Source organism: Acartia tonsa, chromosome 10, assembly GCF_053477335.1.
Source record: "Acartia tonsa isolate MP-2025a chromosome 10, ASM5347733v1, whole genome shotgun sequence".
In the NCBI taxonomy this organism is placed as follows: Eukaryota; Metazoa; Arthropoda; class Copepoda; order Calanoida; family Acartiidae; genus Acartia; species Acartia tonsa.
The window spans coordinates 3,006,441-3,030,299 of record NC_137269.1 but is presented as its reverse complement, the minus strand read 5'-3'; positions in this window follow the sequence as shown (position 1 = coordinate 3,030,299).

Here is a 23,859-nt window from a genome sequence, read left to right as displayed (position 1 = left end):
TTAATAGATGATACTGTTTAAGGACATACTTACATTTTTGGGACTTGTTTATAGAGATGCTTCGCTTATAACATTGTACCTTGTTGTAATAGGAATCAGTTTTGAAAAAATCAGAAGAATCGGATAATTTTAACATACAAAAATTTGTTGTCAAAAAAGTTAAATATCGACATGTTTAAAATGGACGTACGGACATTCTGGTATTGTTAATAGAGTTGCTACGCTTTCTAATTTTGACCTAACTACTATAGGAATAATCATGCAAAGTTTGGAATCGATAGGACAATTCTAACCTGTTTAAATTAACGAAAAGAGCTAACTCTCTGTGACGGACGGACGGACCGACCCTAATTATAGAAAAGCTTCGCTTTTAAAAAGTTTTTTTTGTTACTTTTGAAGAAAGAAACCAAATTCCTTCAAAATCCCCCCTTCCCCCTTTATACCCCTAAATAATGAAATAAATTAAAAATAAGGGTTCCGTGGGGGGGGGGGGGAGAAAGTTTTTATTTCTTACTTTATAACTTTAAGGTCAGGTTAGGGTAAGTTAGTTTGTGTAATTAGTAGCCCTGCAGGGTTAGGGCACAGCAGGCAAAGACAGAACAGAGTTAGGGTCCCTGCGAGGTTTAGGCATACGAAATAAAAACCCTTCCTTTTATCTAAAAACTAGGGGGAGAAGAAGGGGGGGAGGTGGCCCAGTAGACATTTGAAAGAAAACATCAAAAAGAAATAAAGGACAAATTCATTTTAATATTAAAACTCTATGGCTTTTCTACCATTGAGACTAGTTATCAAGAAAAAAACCTTTAATGATAGTTTAAGCGTGGCTTTTATACAACTAGATAAATAAGTGCAGTGTACACAAAAATATTTTATTTCTTGGCCGCTATTAAAGATAGAATGCTGTAGTTTATTAAGAAGAATCTTTTAAAATACCAAACATTTGCTCTTTACCTTACTTAGTCCGACGGTCTGTCTGTAATACGCTAGGAAACATTGTTGTAAAGATTCCTTTGATGATTAGGCATGTACCCTGAAGATCACATAGTCCGTCGGTCTGTTTATAAATATATTTTAATGTAATTAAAATAGAAAGTGTGTTTTTTTATGAGAACTTTTTTTTAAAGCAATTTTACCCCACTTATAGTTATCAGAATTTAATGATCAATGGCTTATTTTCTTCGTTTATTAAGACCATTAATAGATCATCAAAAAAAATATTTAAGATTTTTATTTAAAAAGTACAATAAAATCAAAATTCAAAACTTAGGTGTCAACATCTAAAAATGACATAATGGTTTTAGCGCATTTTTCTTATGCTCAAATCTTCTACCCTTTGAAAGAATGGCTGCAAAACGCCTGATAGTTGAGATATAGAGTTAAAAATTGATACGAAATCATTGGAGACATGTACTCTTTTAGATGTTGACACCTAAGTATTGAATTTTTGATTTTATTGTACTTTTTAAATAAAATCTTAAATATTTTATTTAGTGTTCTATTAATGGTTTTAAAAAACAAAGAAAATAAGCCATTAATCATTAAATTCTGATAGCTATAAGTTTATAGGCTGATCTTTTAGGTAGCTGACCAATGAGCATCTACCCTCAGGGAACTAAAGGGATAAGCCAATGACCGATAAATTGATGTACACCCCAAATGATGATCAACAATATTACCCCTTCTGTAGATTACAATTAGTGGTTGAAACGTTTGGACACTCAACATAATGAACCAACCAATCAAAATTCGAGAAAAGCCCTCAACGTTATTGAGCCAACGAATAGATTAACGATATTATAAAACTTTACTGACAACTGTAATAGTCAGCCCAATGTCCCTAATGATTTTAGAGCATCGCTACTAATGAATGTTGTCATCCTTGTTTTCGCTGAGTTTTATTCGTGTAACAATTACATGTGTCCTTATATTTAAATTTGAAGGTTTCCCAAATTTTCTTTGAAGAATAAAAATGGCTTTATCAAGAATAGATTATTTTTGTTAAAAAAACAAAGATATTTTCTTCCAAGACAAGACAATAAATTGATGTACATTCCCCAATGATAATACACAATGTTACCCCTTCTAAAGATTACATTTAGTGGTTGAAACGATTGGACACTCAGCTTTATGATCCATCTAGTCAAAGTTCAATAAAAGTCCTCAAAGTTGTTAAGTCAACGAATAAGAAAACTTTATGATAAATAAAACATTGGGGACTAGTTCAATAAACAGTCCAATATTCCCTCCCTTCTTTGGGAGAAACAAAAGGTTTTAAGTTTCAGTTTTCAAGAGCTAAATAATACAAAATAATATTGTAAAATTTAAATAAGATTTAAATTATGTCATCTACAATATAAAATCTTGTAAATGGAAGGTCCGTGCAGGTCGCACTTTTCGTGGAATCTTGGAGTGGTTTTAGGCTATTTTACAGACTAACCCCAAGTTTTAAGTGTATTTAAAAATGATTTGTTGATTTAATTAATTTCACACCAAGTAAAAACTCTAACAATCTAATAATCTTTTTTTGTTAGTTTTTCATTATATTTTTTAAAATTTTGAAATTTAGTCTTAAACATTAGGAATCATATTTTAAATGAAATATTAAAAATAAATAAACATAAACACTTTTTAAAGAAAAACTATAAACGAGGTTTTAAAAAACAAGAAATCAAGATTAGGAATAGAACATCCCGAAGGAGCTAGTAATATGTTTTTTTACCAAAAAACCTAACCCAAACTTTTTTGTCTACAAATCTTCTTGTTATCCTATTATATAAAGTAGTAAACGTTTTTTGTCTGTCCCGAAGGATCTCGCTAACCGCTGAACCGATATTGTTCTCCTTTATAGTGAAGCTTATTATAGGTCCTGGGAAGGTTTTAAACTATTTTTGGGGAGGGTGTTTTCACCCCTCCCCCCCCAAAAAAAAATTTATTTATTCTTTTGAAACTCAAATTTAAAATGGGATGATGTCGACTTTTCCCCCTCCAACCTTAAGTGCCCCTAGAGGCTTCTAGGGGCGTAGCCGCTAGTATAATTTATATTCCAGAAGAATGTTATAACTTACCAAACTATTCCCTATATAAAAGCTTCGCTATCAAAACATTGAAAATTTAAATTTTGCAAGTGATGAAAATTATGTTAAAAATTTTAAAGTTTTGGGGGGGCTGGGGAATTACCAGGGAGGGAGGGAGGGGATATTGGGATAATTATTTCACTAGTCCCCAAAGTTTCATAAAGACATTTTCCAGATTATTGCTTCGAAACCGATTAATATCCAATAAATAAGAACCAGTTCTCAGCCATACTGAAAAATCATGTAAAGCATCGTATTCAAGACAATTTTCCAAGAATATTAAAATAAAATGATAAAAACTAAAACTTTAATATCCACGGAAAGCTGTCTATAATACGGTGCGATGAATAACTATTCTTCTTCGTTGGCCTTACAACTTTCAGGACTTTCATTAAATTTTGTTTGGTTGGTTCATTATGTTTAGTGTCCAAAACGTGTCAACCACTAATTGTAATCTACAGTAGGGGTAATTTTGTGTAACATTATTGGGGATGTACATCAATTTTTAGAAAATTGTCTTATCCCTTTAGATTCCTGAGAATTACAAATTTATTTATATGGTGTTATAAGGGGCAAATTCGGGAGTCTTTTTTGTTATAGTTTAATGACTTGGTTGGCTAGCGCTTGAATACATCTTCTACTGTAACAAAATAGGATAAAACCTTCTTAAAATCCGCATAAGGGCGAAGGATTAAAGTAAGTAAGGGGGAAAATATGGCGAATTTTGGGTAGGGGGAAATCTATGGGATGAAAGGGATTATTTGGTTTTTATTTGACGGGATATTTTTTTGATATATTATAAAAGTTTTTGGGCTACTCTAAAAAGACGTCAAATCTGTTTTTTTAGGACAAAATCTCCATATGAAGTAAAGTTTGGGGGGAGTGTGTAACCCCATTGCCCTGTGCAATTTTTTACCTCTGGGGTAAAATTTGCAAGGAGTGGTAAATGCCCCATATATATTAATTTTTTTGGGGTGAGGGGTTTGTAACTACCCCCCACCCATAAAACGTCCCAGCCAATCTACATTTTACTTATAAAACAACAGACAGGCAGAAATCTTAATAATAGAATGAAAGTATCTCCCTCCTTTGCTAATTTTTAGCCCCGAGATGCCTAAGGCATAAGGCACGGGCTACAAAAACTGGTTTTAATCTTATGATTGTATTTTTTTATATTTGTAAAAAGCTGGATATAATACGATGCTAGACATAGTTGGATAAGAACCGGTTCTCATCCAAGGGATTCAAATGAATACGAGAAAATGAATTCTACCGTACCTATTTCCCTGTTGACAAAAATGTGTAAGAAACCAACCACTTGTTTAAACTTTTCTTGTTATCCAACATTTTTTTAAACAGGGATCTATACCCGACTTAATAGGGATCTAAAGGGATAAGACAATGGCCAATAAATTGATGTACATCCCCAATGATGATACACAAAATTACCCTTTTTGTAGATTACAATAAGTAGCTAAAACGTTTGGACTTAATGAACCAACTAATCAAATTCAACTAAGGTTCCCAAAGTTGTTAAGCCAACGAATAAAAAAACGTTGATATAAAACTTTGAAGACTAGTGAAATAAACAGCCCACTCTTTGTGAATTTAACCCGCCAAAAAAAACACTTTTTATATTATAATGATCAGTTTGTTGTATTAATATGTGCTTTTCCTCAAAATGCCCGTCGGGCACTAACCAGCCCTTTTTTGTATTTTGAACAAATTTAACCCCTTACAGTCGGGCCCCTTGCCGCACCTTAATCAGTCTGGGGGTGGGGGGGGGCGTTCAACGCCCCCCCCCCTATTATCTCAGTTCCTATTAGAGCTAGAGGGATAAAAAATTTTGTGCAAGTCCCTGTTTTATGATGAATTTCCGACTTTAAGTAAGTCAAGGTCAATTTTCGCTTCCTTCACCCTTTTATTTAACAACCTTTGTTTTTAGGTCCTTTTTTACTTATAAATTTCAAACAGCTGTAATTTTTTTTATTTTTGAAGCTAGAATAAAATTTTTTTTGCAGAAAATGTTTATCTTTATGTAAATTTTATATTTGAAATATCAAAATATAATTTCAGCGACCGCAGCTTTATGAAAATGCATTATGTAGACATGTAAGATAAGCTTAAGTTTGAAATTTGAAGTCTCTAAGTAAAAAATTGCGGCCACAGGAGCCTTTTAAAGATTTCTGGAGACCTGCAGGATCAGGACCTGCAGGATCATACCTGGAACCTAAAATTGACTTGAACACCTGTATTTAATATGGGGATGTACTACTAGAGGATATTTTAGTATTTTGGTAAGATAAAATGCTTTATTTAAGTCAAAAAAATATTTTTGCTCTTTACCTGGATGACCCTGCCAGGTTTGCTGGCATCCTGTGCCCGCAAGGATGGAGATATTCAAAAAAATTTCAACTCTCAATTATGTCTCAATCCCACACTTAAAAAGTCAAGCAGTTTGGGCTCTTTATCTTTCACACACAGAAAATGAGATAGTAAAAACCGGATGGGGGAGCGTTCAACGCCCCCCCCCCCCCGACCGTTAAGGGTTAATATGTGCTTTTCCTTTAAAAAATTTGCCCCACTAAGCGATTAGTGGGGCAAATTTTTTTTAAGAATCCACCTCTGTATTCAATTTAACATAACCCCCCTTTTCCAATTTATTTCAAAATAAGGGCGGGAGGGGGGGGGTTTCTGTGCCCAACAGGGCATTTTGAGGGAAAACCAATAAAAATCTGAATTGTAAATTATTATTAAAACAATGAAATATCTATAAGGGCTGCTGGTAAATTGTTTTAAACTGCTGGCTGAATTGCAGCAGACGAACCACGAACACGTTGTTTGTTTGTGTTCGTCTGTACGTATAAGTATGTTAGGAAAGAAATCATCATTCTGAGAATAAAAATATTATAAAATGAGAGAAAATGCACCTAAAATGGTGCATAATCACCTAAGAAATCACATTAAAAACAAGGATGACAACATCCATAAAAGCGAAGCACTGAAACGGTAGGACAAAAGGACATTAACAATTGTATAGTGTCAGAGCTGAATAATCATAATATAAATGTATAAGAGTCAAAGCAAAAATGTAAGTAAAATTGTTGAAAAACTGCTTGATACAGGATAATGTTTATGGACATACTTACATTTTCAGGACTTGATTATAGAGTTGCTTCGCTAATAACATTATACTTTGTTGTCCCAGGAATCAATATACCAAAAATTAGATCAATCAAAAAATCAACATGTTTAAAATGGACGTACGGACATTTTGGTAATGATTAAAGAGTTGCTACGCTTTCTAAATCGTACATTACTACTAAAGGAATCACCATGCAAAATTTTAAATCGATAGGACAATTCTAACATGCCTAAATTAACGGAAAAAGCTATCCGTTACGGACGTACGTCAGACGATTGTGAATTTTAGTTGTATATAATAACTTTATAGTTGCTACGCTCTCTAAAATGTATCCAACTGTCACAGGAATCATCATACAAAGATTAAAATTGATAGGACACTTCTAACATTTATAAATCAACAATCAGAGCAAAATGTTACGAACAAACGAACCGACGCTCAATGTAAAATTTGTTTGAAAAATATATATTTTTATGTTGTATTATGATTATTACAATTTTTGTTTTAATAGTTATTTCCCGCATCGTATTATAAACAGCTTTCTGCGGATATAGAATGTACAATTATAAGATTAAAACCTGTTTTTTTAGCCCGTACCTTCGGCACCTCGGGGCTAAAAAAACTGGTTTTAATCTTTGTACATTGTACATTTTTATATTCGTAGAAAGCTGGATATAATACGACGCTAGACATAGATTTTTCGTATGGATGAGAACCGGTTCCTATCCACCGGATTCGAATGAATACGAGAAAAACATTTTACTTTTTATATGTGTGCGTGTGTATGTGTGTGTGTTTAAATTTGCAATCCAGGGATGGAGGGGACATTGGACTGTAAATCAAACTGGTGCCCAAAGTTTTAATAATATTGCTCTCATTTAATAGCCTAAAAACTTTGGGTACTTTTATTAAATCTTGATTGCTTGGCTCTAACTAGCAGTGTTCAAACTTTTTCACCACTGACTATCAACAGAAAGGGTAATTATTTTTTATATAATTGGGAATGTACAGCAGTTTATCTCCCATTGTCTTATCTAGTGTTGCGGAACCGGAGCCGGGAGCCGTGGAGCCGCCATAATTTGCTGGAGCCGGAGCCGTAATTTTCGTCAAAAAACGTCTCCGGCTCCGGACTAGATAAATAAACAGATTTTTAATAAATTATAATTTGGTTACTCTGTTTTGTCATGTGCAAATGCCCCTTTTAAATTTTTCAAGTCTATTTTTATCAAAAATTTAACTTTTAAAACCTTTAAAACTTTAAAACGTTTAAAGTAAAAAATAGACGTGAAGAAAAATGTCGAGTTTTTCTTAAATGTAGGACGGAGCCGGAGCCAAATCCGGAGCTGGAGCCGGAACCGGAACCGCACCAAAATCAAACGGCCCCACAACGCTGGTCTTATCCCTTGAAATCCCTGGCGGAACCAAAGAAACTTTTTTGACAAGTTTACAATATCAGATATTTTGATAGCTAATTAGAAAAGTCTCTCTATTTACTTTTTTTCTAAGGGATTTCAAGATAGGACAATGGAGAAAATAAATGAATTTAAATTATTGGTCGGACAGTTGGAACAATGGGACTTTAAACAGTCCAACATTGAATAAACAAAAAAGATTTAGTTTTCAGAAATTCAATGCTCGGCAGCGGCGTGTCAGCCGCGACTAAGTCTCAAATTTAGACCCGTTAGGATGCCCTGACAAAAAAGGAATGGCCATATTTGGATCAAGCGTAAAAGGTTTATTTCCCCGAGGCTTATAGGCGGCTGACGCGCAGCTGTCGAGTCGAGCCCTGATGAAAATAATTTAGAAATTAAAAGTTTATAATTTGCAAAGTTCTAAAGTAGACATTGAGACAACTATGTAAAAAAAAGATATTGACTTCTTCAATCAAGGAGTTTTAGAGGTTTCATGTAACAACATCTTTTTAATTGGATTTAAATTTTGCTTTAAAATTTCAAAACCAGCCAAAAAATTGAGGTTTATCTTCAAGAATTAAGAGATAGTACAATGGACGAAAAATACTATTTCCCTCCAATTCTTACATGAATTTTTCGCTTTAGAAATCCATATAATAAAGTAAAAGGATGTTTGTCTGTCTTTCTGTCTGTACCGAAGGATCTCGCAGAATTGATCGGGTTCTCCTTAACAGGGTAGCTTCTCATAGGTTTATAACTATTTTGGGGGAGAGTACCACCCCCCCCCCAAAAAAAAAAAATATTTTTTTTACTTTTTCTTTTAAAATCTAAAATAAATAAATGGGTTATCAAATTCAACTCTCCCCTCCTATAGTGCCCCTAGAGGCCTCTAGGGGCGTAGCCGCTAGTAGGTAGATATTTGAAGGAAAAAAGGTGATTGCTATTATCCTGGGATATTTTTGGGATCTTAAGGGACAATAACTTAAATCCTAAATCATGAAAAGCAGAATTACTTCTTCTGTAGATTTAAATTATTGGTTAAAAAGTTTGTAAAAAAAGGCTGACTCAGATTATTACGTAAAAAAAATTAACCAATGAGAGGCCACTATAAATTTTACCATTGGTCAATTACAGACTATACTGGCCTCTCATTGGGTAATTTTTTTACTAGATTCGTCGAGAACCATTAAATCAAAATTAAAATTACAATGTTTTGAGCTAACCAATAAGATAGCGTGGTCATAAAATGTTGGGTACCAGTATAAATTACAGTCCACTGTCCCCTTTCTCCCGAAATATTCAAGGATCTACAGGAATAAGACACTGGCCGATAATTAAAACGGACAATCCCCAATGATTATGCTATACTCGCCATTAAATTACAATTAATGGTTGAAAGTTTGGACAAACCAATTGAAATTCAATAAAATACCCCCATTTGCTCAGCCAACGTGGTTATAAAACTTTGGGTACCAGTTTAAATTAACATTCCACTGTCCCCTCCCTCCCTGTGGATACCTTACTTATAAAGCAGCATATACACTCATGAAAATATGAATTTGCGAGGGGGGTTCATTAATTCTACGTATCTTACAAGAAGTTTTATCCAGGTAGACAATTTGCGCATTCAATAATTGGCAAGAAGTGAAAATAAGTCAAAGAGGTGGAGGGGGGGGGATTAGTGTTACCCTCCCTCAAAGATTAAAAAATATATTTATAGTATAGATGTATAACCAAAACTACCTGGATTAAGGACCTTTTTCGTCTGCTAGCAAATTGTAGCTACTTGCTGTGTTTATATTCCCTACGCTATTTGTTGATTTTCAAAGACCCAATAGAAAGTCGGCACAGGGTCCTCAGCAATTGAAAATACAGTTATTTAACCCCTTCCCCCTCTAATGTTTTATTATAATATTTTACCTTTTTCATAAAAATACATTAGATTCACAACTTACTAAATATCAATCCCCATGGCACTAAAAATATACCACTCTTGTAATATGAATAACACCCCCTGGAATTTTTTATCAAGGGGGGGGGGGGGCCGGCCCGGGGGGTGGATGTATTACAGAAAAAAAATCGTAGAGAGGGGTGTCTAAATTTTCCTTTTTTGTTCAAGCACCACCCTTGCAAAATCCTCTGCACGCCACTGCTTTTGGGAATAACTATCCTTGTTAATCTATCCATCTACCCGTATCAACAACCCTGAACCATACTGAGAATAAAGTCGACCCTAAATTAGACCCGTATGTTGCTAAAAAGCAAATGGGTTCTGGCTGAATTATTAATGAGCCAACCCTTTCATTTCTAACACTATTTCATATAGATCTCAGGGACATAAAGGGATAAGACAATGAATGATAAACTTATATATTAAAATTACCCCCTCTTATATTGCAACTACATAGTTTGGAACAAACCAATCAAAATTAAGTAAAAGTACCAAAGTTTTTTGAGCTAGGGAATAAGATAAAACTTTGGGTACCAGTGTAATTTAGAATCCAATGTTCCCTGCATATGTCTACATTCTACCTTTTACCATTCTTTCAGGGATATATGAATTATAGATAAATCTACGGTTTCCCTATAGACTGCAAACAAACTTGTGTAGGTTAGGTTAGGTAAAGAATGGGTTCTGTAGGGCTAGTAGCACGCCCGTCCTTGGAGCCTTAAATATTTTTTTTCTCGGTAGAATCGAAAAATCGAAAATTATAGAATTAATTCCAGGTTTATTTGTACCTATGTTTATTCTTTATTCATAGAAAATTGTTTATAATACGATACATGATTTTTCAGAATGGCTCTGAACCGGATCAAATCCAGGCGGATACCAATTGGTTTCGGAGTAATACTGAGCTGGATCTTTAAATCATTTTAGTGGTGAGCAAGATCGGGGTGAGCCAATCTCACCAATGAGAGAACAGCATTTTATGAAATGGCGCGCTGTAATTGGCTATTAATTCGGCTCACCCCGATCTGGCTCACCACTAAAATGATTTAAAGATCCAGCTCTGGAAAAATATATAAAAAAAATTATGTATTAAAAAGAATTAAAAGTGAATTATGATTTTCTTATGAAAAAAAGCATTCATATATATGCACGTTATAAGAATTTTTATAATTTTTCTGATATTTGACGCAGTACTTAAAATGCTGACTTAACTGGAAAAAGCCTTTTTTAAATTTTATAATAATTAAAATATCTTTAATATGAATGGTTTTATGGCATCAGTTTATGCATTTGTAGCTTGTATAAATTTTGATAAAGTGTGATCAACAAGTGTGTCTGTACTTATGGATGTCACATCTTTGCTTTTTAAAAGCGAAGCTTTTATATAATTAGGGTCGGTCCGTCCGTACGTCCGTACGTCCGTCCGTACGTCCGTAACGGATAGCTTTTATTCGTTAATTTTGGCATGTTAGAATTGTCCTATCGATTTCAAACTTTGCATGGTGATTTCTGTAGTAGTTAGGTACGATTTAGAAAGCGCAGTAACTCTATAATCATTACCAGAATGTCCGTACGTCCATTTTAAACATGTTGTTTTTTCTACTTTTTTAACAAAAAAAAATTATGTGATCTAATCATCCGATAGAAATGATTTTTTGGTATATTGATTCCTGGGAGAACAAAAGTATAATGTTATAGGCGAAGCAACTCTATAACCAAGTCCTAAAAATGTAAGTATGTCCATAAACATTATCCTATATAAGGCAGTTTTTCAACAAATTTACTTACAATTTTGCTTTGACTCTTATACATTTATATTCTGATTATTCAGTTCTGACACTGTATAAGTGTTAATGTCCGTTTGTTCTACCGTTTTAGTGCTTCGCTTTAATGGATGTTGTCATCCTTGTTATAATTTTGAACTACTTGTGGGTTAAAGGTTCAACATATAAATTTACACTCTACTTTTGTTGCTCGAAGGTTTTTTTTCAGTTTTCTTTTATAATGATGTCATTCACGTTTTGTGAGTCATGCAAAGTTTAGATAGATAGATAGATAGATAGATAGATAGATAGATAGATAGATAGATAGATAGATAGATAGATAGATAGATAGATAGATAGATAGATAGATAGATAGTTAGATAGATAGATAGATAGATAGATAGATAGATAGATAGATAGATAGATAGATAGATAGATAGATAGATAGATAGATAGATAGATAGATACAATGTAGTTCTCTACAATGATTTTACTAGACAAATATGCACCCAACTACGGGTAGGTCTATTATTTGATATGAAAAAACAAGGATGACATTATCCATAGTTAGGGCAACCCTCACAGACAAAGAAATTAAATTTTCTTTCGTTTTAAGGGACTTATAAATAAAAGGACAGAAATTTATTAAAATTTTTATTTAAATATTTCAGCCGGGTTTGTATAATCTTATTATTTTTTTAATGTTTGGGATGTTTACAAGGAACTAAAGTTCTAGTTATTTTAAGGGTTGCCTAATTGTAAGTAAAACGGCAGTTATCCTTTTTTTCAGAATTTAACATGCTTCTGAAATTATTTCAGGCAATTCATCTGGTTTATTAGCATCTACTCTAAATGTTACTTTTTTCCTGTTTGTTTCCTATATTTTTGTGCTTCGCTACATATGGATGTTGTCATCCTTGTTATGATTCTTTTCTAGATACAACAAAGTAAAGGATATACGGGTGGATAATTTGAGTTGCAGAGTAGATGATCATTGCTACTCATATTATGGTATTGGACAGACAGACTTACAGAGTCAGTTATAGAGTAGATGTTTATTAGTCAAGGGAATCTTCACAACAAATTTAAAGACATCTATGTTTCATAGCAGCTAGGATAATGTTTAAGTAGCTTCAGACAGACTTACATTTGGAATAGCAGAGTAGCTTTTCTTTCTCTCAGAGATCTTATAAGACAAAAAATGACAAATTTATGAACACCTACATTTATGATAAACAAAATCACCCCTATTGTAGGCTCAAATTATTGGTGGAAAAGTTTAGATACTGCCAGTATGTAGCGACCAATCAAGATTTAATAGAAGTCCCAAATTTTTGAAGCCAAAGACTGAGAGAACATGTTAATAAAACTTTGGGTACCAGTATAATTCACAGTCCAATGTCCCCTCCCTCCCTTCTGGTTTCTCCTGTGTTTTCTCTCCATTTCCCCTTTTAACCCGCCCCCCCCCTTATCCTCTGCTTGCCGTAAATATCTCCCAAATGTAATGGATATATTGATATTGGATGTTACACCAGAATTTTTTGTTCTCTAATAAAGTGTAACTCGCAGCGGGCTAAAATAACGATACCCCCGATCCAGCCCCTATACCCCATCCCTTCCCCTTCGACTGGATAAACGAACTGGCCAATAAATGAGTTCCATATTAGCAACCTAAATTGGCGACAATTTTCCCTTGTCATAATATCCACATACATTGTATATCCATATTGTAAAAGTTGATATTTGAGCAAAAACGATTAATAGGAAAAGAGCTTTGATTTCTTGGAAGTGTATGTACTTGTATCTCACTTTAGCCTGCAGACAGATAAAAGGACGCTCTGATACTTTCGCGTATATGTTTAGTTTTTAGGGGGATGAGGGAGGGTACCCAAAGTTTATAACTACATTATCTTATTTGTAGGCTCAAAAACGTTGGGTAGTTTCATTGGTTTGTGTTTGGTTGGTTTCAAACAAGTAGTCTCCAAACTTTTTACAAATAATTTGAACTACAAATTTTTCTTTATTTTTCGTATTCATTCGAATCCGTTGGATAGGAACCGGTTCTTATCCATACGAAAAAACTATGTCTAGCATCGTATTATATCCAGCTTTCTACGAATATAAAAATGTACAATCATAGGATTAAAACCAGTTTTTTTAGCCGAAGGCACGGGTTAAAAAAACTGGTTTTAATCTTACAATTGTACATTCTATATCTGCGGAAAGCTGTTTATAATGCGATGCGAGAAATAACTATTATCGATTCGACCCCCCAACTTACAATTTTATTATCTTTTTGGGGGGGAGGGGGGGGGTGGTTTCTAGGTCAATTCTCTTTGGAGGGTGGAGGTGCCCTCGTTTAAATTAAGAAAAATCCTTCCCTGGACCTCTCAGAAAAAGCTTCACTGTAAAGCTGTTAGCTAGATATTTAGGTAATTACAGACAGATACACATCCTGTTACTTTTATTTTATTAAGGATGTATAATATTATCGAAAGTAGTGTTATAAAATATTTTTATATTTTATCATGTTAAAAATTTTTATAAACTATTATTGTTGTTTGAATATACCATACTAGCGATGCGCCACTAGCATCTAGGGGCTCTGTATTCAAATGGATAGGAAGAGGCTGCTAGAAATATAGCTTAAAACAATCAGACTTAATCGTAAAATGAAATAGCCTAAAGACAAAATAGAGAACCCAATCAGCTCAGTAGTTATTAAGATCTTAAGCTTCAGATAAAAAAATCTCCTTTCATACATATAATAGGATAGTATAATTGTGCCACCAAATACACAAACCTATGTCGTGGAGCGTCCCTTTTCTATGTGTATGTCCGCTAATACTAATACTGGCTAAATTTCCTGGAACCAGGATCCTTCCTAGAACCAGCGGGACCAGCACAACTCAAACGCTCAATTCAAAATACAAATCTTTCACTCCATTTTTATAACATTTTAACTATCAATTTTTCAATAATTATCATATTGCATTTCAAAGTCTTTTAGTATAAATGTTTAGGTTTTTGTTTTTTTTTAACTATATGACCTATAGTAGTATCAAAATATAACTACTTAGGGTAAATTTTATGTGGTTATAAATGTCCACATAGTAAAATTAGGTGTTTTTTCAAACATGCAAGATAAAAAAAATCCGCTAAAATTTAAAGGGGTCAGTAGGTTGATTATTTATTAACAATGGATTTATTATTACTGGAAGCTTACACCAGATTATTATGTACTCTAAAAAAGTGAAACTCATATCTGGATAAAATATCAATACCTCCCATCCACCCCATTTACCCCGCCCCCTCTTCTTTTACTGGATGAATGAACTGACCAATAAATGATATCCATGTTAGCAAACCAAACTTATGACAATTTTTTCCTGTCATAATATCCACGTATATTCTATATCCATTTAAAGAATGGTATTAAAAAACGATGTATTAGTCCCTTGTTCTAATTTGTAAGGCATTAATTTTAAGAGGGGGTCAATAAAATGCAAATTTGATTAGTTTAAACAATTAGGACAATAGTCGTGCAAAGGCTTTGGTTGCTGGGTTGTTAGTCAGGAAGACGTTAAACAAAACATTTAATTTTTTATTTTACTCTTCGCGGAAAGCTGACTATAATACACTATGATAAGAATTATTCTTGCACCATACTATAGACAGCTTTCCTTGGATAGTAAAATGAAAAATTAAAAGGCTGATTATAGCTTTATTGATACCGAAGGCACCGGCTAAAAAAAACTGGTTTTAATCTTATGATTGTACATTTTTATATTCGTAGAACGCTGGATATAATACGAGGCTAGACATAGTTTTTTCGTATGGATGAAAACCGGTTCCTATCCACCGGATTCGAATGAATACGAGAATAGTTATTTCTCGTATCGTATTATAAACGGCTTTCCGCGGATATAGAATGTACAATTATAAGATTAAAACTAGTTTTTTTAGCCCCGAGGTGCCGGAGGCACCGGCTAAAAAAACTGGTTTTAATCTTATTATTGTACATTTCTATATTCGTAGAAAACTGGATATAATACGATGCTAGACATAGTTTTTTCGTATGGATGAGAACCGGTTCCTATCCACCGGATTCGAATGAATACGAGAAAACATTTTATTATTTTTAGGATTTTATATTTTATTTTACATGAAAAATTGTCACGTACACTTATAAATACATAAGAAATAAATATTACAAATTGATTTTTTAAATTTTTTTACAATATTGTGCTAACAACGAAATCTGTTTGAATGTATGGACAATATATGATGTTATAGTAGTTATAGACATAAGTATCAAGTCACATAACTAAATGTAAGGCTGCCACAATTTCATCAATCTTAATAAAAAAGTAACAGGATGTCTCTGTGTTTTTATGTTTGTTTTTACCGAAGGATCTCGCTAACCGCCGAACTGATATGGTTCTCCTTTACAGTGTAGCTTCTGATAGGTCCTGGGAAGGTTCATAGCTATTTTAACGGAGGATACAACCAACCTCACAAGAGAAATCGCAAAAAAAAAAAAAAAAAAACCATTTAGCGGCCGAAAAAATACTTTTGATAAACTTTTTAAAAGTGTTTCTAGAAGCCACCATTTGTATATTTTAAAAAGATTAGGCAGTTAGGCTATTTTAACGTTTTACGTTTGCAATAGTATAATCAAACTGCCTTTTAAAACATATTATTAGCGTGTCTTTCAAAAAAAAATAATACGTATTTTACAAACTTATTAATACATAACTATTTTCTCATACCAATATAAATTATTGTGTCACCCTTATAACTTGTGTTGAGATTGCATGTCATACCCGGCCAGACTGCAGACGCCGGCTCGTTGCAGCCGCCCCCTGGCCGCGGACAAACACAACGGACTCGCTACGAAGCCGCAGCGGTATCCGTTGTTTTTTTAGTCGACGTATATGTTGTGTAGACTTATTATAGACTCCTACCCCTAGGGTTCACAAAGGGTTGACAGGGATCTAAAGGGATATGACAATGGCCGATAAATTGATGTAAATCTTAACATTACCTCTTATGTAGATTACAATTAGTGGTTCAAACGTTTAGACACTTAACTTAATGAGTCAATCTTTAAAAATCTAATAAAAGCCAAAAAGTTGAAATAAAAAAGTTATTATAAAGCTTTGGGAATCAGTTTTAAATACATCCCAATGTCCACTCCCTTCCTGAGGTTTGGGGGGAGGGGAGGGGGTTGTTAGTCTAAATATTAGTCCCCATACAATAATACCATATCAATAAAAATAGCAAATTTAACAAAATTTTGTAATGTTTTTTATTTGAATTAAAATTAATAAATTTAATCCATTTTCACTATTTAAATTTTAAATAATTACTTTATGTAATTTTTTTTATTATAAATAGTTTATTTTTCTCTCTCTGTGTAAGAAACTCTCTCTGAAAGACGGACAGACAAACGTTAGAACATGCAATAATCATATAGAATCTACGCTACTTATAAACATACGTAAAAGGTGTTTTGCTAAAAAATTATGTCATTATTTTGTGGGTTAGCAAAAACACCCCAAAAATAAGAGGGGGGTAGGGAAACAAAAAGTGTTTCATGATTAACTTTTTTTACTTTTTGTTGTTTTTTTTCCAACCATCGGGGTTTATATATCAAATTAGGTATCCTTACAAAAAAGCATATTTTAGATATAAACAGTAGTTTTTTTGGGGTCTAAAAATTACTGGTCTAAATGGGTTGTACTTTTTAGGGAGGCGGTAAAAATATCTTGAGCTGGTTTTAAGCTATTTGTCGGGCATCCCCCCCCCCTAACCAACCTCACCCACCTTTCCCTAGAGTCTAGGGTCGAGTTAACTATTAATAAAAAACATACAAAACATATTTTAAATCAGTACTATGTACTATGTCTTTTTGTCCCTTAAGATCTTTGAAACTGCTAAATTCATTGCATTCATCTTTTCAGTGAAACTTCATGCGAATTCCTAGAAAATTTTATAAATAACGCAGCTACTTTATAATTAGGGAATGTCCATCCGTCCGTATATCCATCGCAACGAAGCTAACAAAGTTTAGCGGCTATTGTATTTTTTTCATTTTACAATAATTTTTGAAAATAAAAGTTTACCATTGATTTTTTATCAATACTTTTGGTAACATCTAACTCTGCACTATATTGTATTTATATAATTGTCCTTGTTATTTATATGTAGCTGCGCCCCTTACCATTAGGGACATGTCATTCATAACGTTAAGCCAAAATAAAACAAGGATGACAACATCCATAAAAGCGAAGCACTGAAACTGTAGGACAAACGGACATTAACACTTATATAGTGCTGCCAGAACTGAATAATCAGAATATAAATGTATAAGAGTTGAAGCAAAATTGTAAGTGTAAATTTGTTGAAAAACTGCTTGATACAGGATAATGATTATGGACATACTTACATTTTTAGGACTTGATTATAGAGTTGCTTCGCTTGAAACATTATACTTTGTTGTCCCAGGAATAAACATACCAAAAATCAGATCAGTCGGATGATTAGATCACAAAAAAATTTGTTGTTAAAAAAGTAAAAAAATCAACATGTTTAAAATGGACGTAGGGACATTCTTGTAATAATTATAGAGTTGCTACGCTTTCTAAATCGTACCTAACTACTAAAGGAATCCCCATACAAAGTTTGAAATCGATAGGACAATTCTAACAAGCCTAAATTAACTAAAAAAGCTATCTGTTTGTGACGGACGTACGGACGGACGGACGTACGGACCGAGCCTAATTATAAAAAAGCTTCGCTTTTGAAAAAAATACCATTTGCTTTTTGGAATATTTTCTTTATCGCAGAAACACTTTTGATATTATTATATACTAAACATAAATTGGTTAATATTTCAAATACAATTTAGAGTTTTACCCTTTACTAGCGGATGTACCCCAAGCATATAGGGGGCTCTGTATTTAATGGGTTAGATAAGGGACAAAAAATAGCTTAAAACCATCCCAATAAATATAACATTAAAATAACATAGAAACCAGCTCGTGACCTATATGAAGCTTTCCTTATAAGGAGAACTCAATCAGTTTAGTAGTTATTGAAATCTTAAGCTTCAGACACAAAAAAAACATTACTACTTTATATAATAGAATATATACAAAATTAGCAGCTGCGCCTATAACATTATTCGGGGTCTTTGTATTCGAAAAGGTACATACTGGAGAAAAATAGCCTAAAACCCTCCAACTTAATATAATAATAAATAAATTAGCCTTCAACAATCTGAAGCCTATTTGAAGCTTCCCTAAAAAAAGAGAACTAAATCGGTTTATTAATTAAATATACATATACAAAAAAAATTAATGGGTTACCTTATCCACCTTACCTTATTATTTTCAATCTATTTCATAGCAAGGAAGGGGGGGTTCTGTGCTCTAGCATGCACTTTGGGGAAAGCACCGATGTTTCTTTAGAATTGTCAATATTCGTTGTACTATTTTTATTAGTATTTTAATCTTTTTTAAAAGCGAAGCTTTTCTATAATTAAGGTCGGTCCGTCCGTCCGTCCATCCGAGATAGTTAGCTTTTATTCGTTAATTTAGGCATGTTAGAATTGTCCTATCGATTTCAAACTTTGCATGGTGATTCCTGTAGTAGTTAGGTACGATTTAGAAAGCGTAGCAACTCTATAATCGTTACCAGATATCCGTACGTCCATTTTAAACATGTTGATTTTTTTACTTTTTTAATCATAATTTTTTATGTGATAAAATCATCCGATTGATCTGATTTTTTGATTACTGATTCCTATTACAATAAGGTACAATATTATGAGCGAAGCATCTCTATAATCAAGTATTAAAATGTCAGTATGTCCTTAAACAGAATTCTGTATTTAAGAAGTTTTGCAACAAATTTACGTATAATTTTGTCACACCTTATATTTTCATATTTTGTATATTCAGTTCTGACACTCAACAAAGGTTAATGTTCGTCTGTCATATCGTTTCAGAGCTTCGCTTTTATGGATGTTGTCATCCTTGTTTTACATTTATTTTGGAGTTTATCCTTATAATAAAGTAAAAGGTTATGTGTGTTTGAATGTGTGTTTGTCTGTCTGTATGTACCAAAAGATCTCGCTAACCGCTGAAACGATCGGGTTCTTCTTAACAGGGTAGCTCCTCTTATGTCCCGGGAAGGTTAATAACTATTTGGGGGAAGGGTACCACCACCCTCCCAAGAGAATTCACAAAAAATCTATTTTTTTTACGCAGAGACTTCAACGCAACATTGAATGATAAGTATCGTAGAGACTTGAACGCAACATAGAAAAATCATAGAAAAAAAAGTATCATATTTTTTTTAAACAAACATTTAAAGTGCCACTAGAGGCCTCTAGGGGCGTAGCCGCTAGTCAAGAATAAAGTAATATTATTTTTATTAAATTAAAGATAAATGTAATAATAAGAAACACTGGAATAAATCTAAAATATAATTCTTAAAAACTGAAAATTTCTCTTTGATTTATTTCTTTTAAAATTTTTTATATTTTATCCTTATGAATATAAAATATTAAGGTTTCGCGATTTTTTAATTGTTTGGAAATTTTTTTTAATGAAATGTTTAGAATCGACTTCAGAATATCATAAAACAAGGATGACAAAAGAGAAGTTCTATAATCAAACAGTAGAACAAACGAACATGAACTCCTGTAGAGTGTCAAAGTTGAATATCAATCTAACAAAATTATGTAATATAAACTTGCTACAAAAATGCTTAATTACAGGATTCTGTTTCAGAATATACTAACATTTTTAGGACCTGATTGTACAGATATTTCGCTTTAAAAAGTTCACCTTGTTGTCTTAGGAATCAATGTTCCAAAAATCAGATTTTATAACAACAAAAACGAATAACGAAAAAAGCTATATGTTACGTACGTACTTTTAACATGTTATAAAGCAATGTAAAATATCAATTCCAAAATAGGAATAAACTGGTTACTGTAAATTACACTGGTACCCAAAGTTTTATTACAAAGTTATCTTTATTCATTGGCTCAAATTTTGATTGATTGGTTGGAAACTAACTAGTTGTGTCAAAACATTTTTACCAAAATTGTAAGTTACAGAGGGGTAATTTTGTTGATCATCAGTGGGGATGTATATGAAGTTAGCAGCTGTTACAAGAGCAAAATGTAGAGTACCTACACTACAAATTATAATGTCACTTTTTATAAACCTTTTTTTGGGGTTCTATCATACTCAATTACCCATTTTCAAACATGCTTTTTATACCCAGGGATCTTAAGGGATAAGACAATGAAAAATATGATAATAGTTATTTCTCGCGTCGTATTATAAACGGCTTTCCGCGGATATAGAATGTACAATTATAAGATTAAAACTAGTTTTTTAACCCTGAGGTGCCGAAAGCACCGGCTAAAAAAACTGGTTTTAATCTTATAATTGTATATTTCTATATTCGTAGAAAACTGGATATAATACGATGCTAGACATAGTTTTTTCGTATGGATGAGAACCGGTTCCTGTCCACCGGATTCGAATGAATACGAGAAAGTTTATTAGAAAAGTTAGTCAACTGTTATGTTTGTGCAACCTACTCAAGATTTGATGAAAGTTCCAAAGGTTTACATCGAATAAGAGAACGTTTTCAAAAACTTTAGGGCTAAATATATTTTACAGTCCAATGTCCCCTCCTTCCCTGGGTTTATTCCCACGATCACTTTTTAGTAGAACAAGGATGACAACATCAATAAAAGCGAAGCTCTGAAACGATATGACAGACGAACATTGACAAAATATAAATTTATATTAGTTTTGACAAAATTATACGTAAATTTGTTTCAAAACTTCTTTAATACAGAATACTGTTTAAGGACATACTGACATTTTTAGGACTTTATTATAGAGATGCTTCGCTTATAACATTGTACCTTAGTGTAATAGGAATCAGTACACTTAAAATCAAATCAATCGAATGATTATATCACATCAAAAAATTGCTGTTAAAAAATTAAAAATCAATATGTTTAGAATGGACATTCTGGTAATCATTATAGAGTTGCTACGCTTTCTAAATCGTAACTAACTACTACAGGAATCGTCAAGAAAAGTTTGAAATCGACAGGACAATTTTAACATGCCTAAATTAACAGAAAAAGCTATTTGTTACGTACGGTCCTATCCTAATTATAGAAAAGCTTCGCTTTTAAAAATGTCTCCCATGAAATATATTTTTGTTATGATAATTTTTGAGTTGGGTTTTGTGGGTCTCAAAAGCATAGCCTAAAACCCTCCCAGCGACAATTTCTATTTTAAATGAGATGAGATCTTTGGGGACAAATGCACACATACAACTTGCTTCTTTTGAATAAAGAATAGACTATTTTAAAACATTTTATTTTTGTCAACTTTTTAAAAATGCGTTGGTTATGGACCCTATTGTCCTTGTACTCATCTTATCTATCTATCTATCTCCTACTACCCACAAGTATGTCACTCTTTCTCACACTCCAGCACGCAATCTTTATTATCCCTTTTTCTCCATTTTTTGGTAGCGAAGCTTTTCTATAATTAGGGTCGGTCCGTCTATACGTCCGTAACGGTTAGCTATTTTCGTTAATTTAAACAGGTTAGAATTGTCCTATAGATTTCAAACTTTGATTGATGATTCTTATAACAATTATGTACGACTCTAAAATCGTTAGAGTTATTCGATTCATCTGATTTTTGGAATACTGATTTCTATTATAACAAGGTACAATGCTATCAGCGAAACAACTCTATAATCAAGTTCTAAAATTGTGAGTATGTCCTTAAATAGAATCATGTAATTAAGCAGTTATGCAACAAATTTACTTACAACTATGTTAAGACTTATGCATCAATATTTTACTTATTCAGTTCTGACACTTTACACGTGTTAATGTTAGTTTGTCCTTCCATTTCAGAGCTTCACTTTTATGGATGTTGTCATTCTTGTTTTGGAAGCGAAGCTACTCTATAATTTACTTTATCAGTCCGTCAAGTCGTCCGTAACGCTGTTGGGGAAATGTTAATTTATTGGCTCCTATTGAAGATAGACGACTAAAATATCCTTGAATTACTTGGTTCGTCGGTAGGTCAGTTATGGTACACATATAAACATATGTCAAAGGTTTCGTGACTTCCAAAGAATTTATTGTTGACACTGAGCATCTGATTGGTTGGTCAAAACTAACAAATTGTTTCGGTACAACGGCATTTGGCTGGCCGTTTACCAGATCTTTACGTACAGACGTACGAAACCTGCTACTTCCCACAAGAGACAAAACCAGCATAGTTACTAATACAATTTATTGTATGAAGACGGTCATGCTGAAATAGAAAATAACAAAATTAATAATCAAATATTAAAATGTTAAATACATGATAAAATAAATCTTGTAAAAGAGAATAAATCTTTTTCTTATTTGGAACAATCGTCTTTTTTAATAAAGTAAATATTCATTATGAGAGGTTGCGTGACTTCGAAATTATATTTTAAAATATATAAGAAGGCTAGGGTTATTTTTTGCTTAAAATTAATCAAAATTAAATACAAGTTTGAAATTCATAAACAAAATCATTATAGACTACGATTAAAATATTCTGATACAAAAATAAATTAATTACTTGGTCTAATTTAAGTAAAAATGAAAGATTAATTTGCCGTCTTAAAAAAATCACTCCATTCCATTAAAAATGCTTAAAGAAAGAATTCTTACTGAAGTTTTTGTTCCTGTAAAGCCGGGAAGCACTCAAAGGTATTTTTCAGTACGGACAACACCACAATTCTGACTATACATGGTTTTTTATCACGCAGATATTCCGCACATATTGAAAGAAAGATTAAAGATGACCACGCTCGCTTTGTTTATGGTCCAAGTGCAAGCGTTGTTTTGATTGCCGCGTCCAATTATGAACTTTCAATTTGAATCTCAGCGCTTTCCAAACTGACATTAATGATAAGGAAAACAAAAGGATAAAGGTTCGAGTTCACAAACGCATCACACTATTATACTTCCAATACACACCCGCCTGAAAGTGGGGAATCGAACATTACACCACTCAAATTTTCAACTTTGTGTGCAGACAATGTCCACAAAAGTCACAATTCAAAACCACATAAATTACAAGAGTTTTAAATTTTGGCCTTTTGGCCTCAAATTTGCTAGTAATAATATTCACGAATACTCGTACTAACACAAAATGACACAATTCCACAAAAATGTAGGAATAAAGGAATAGGAAATAAAACATTCTTCATTGAAAGCTTACACATTCACTACTCACTCATAACACTTAATCTCATGGCCTCACAATTTTTCGAAATAAATAAATGGTTATTTGAATTTGTTAGACCATGTAATGCAATACATAATAATAATTTAAAATAAGTACCCAAACCTTAATTAGGTACCTAATCATTAATAATGATAATAATAATATTCTTAATATTAGAATAACTT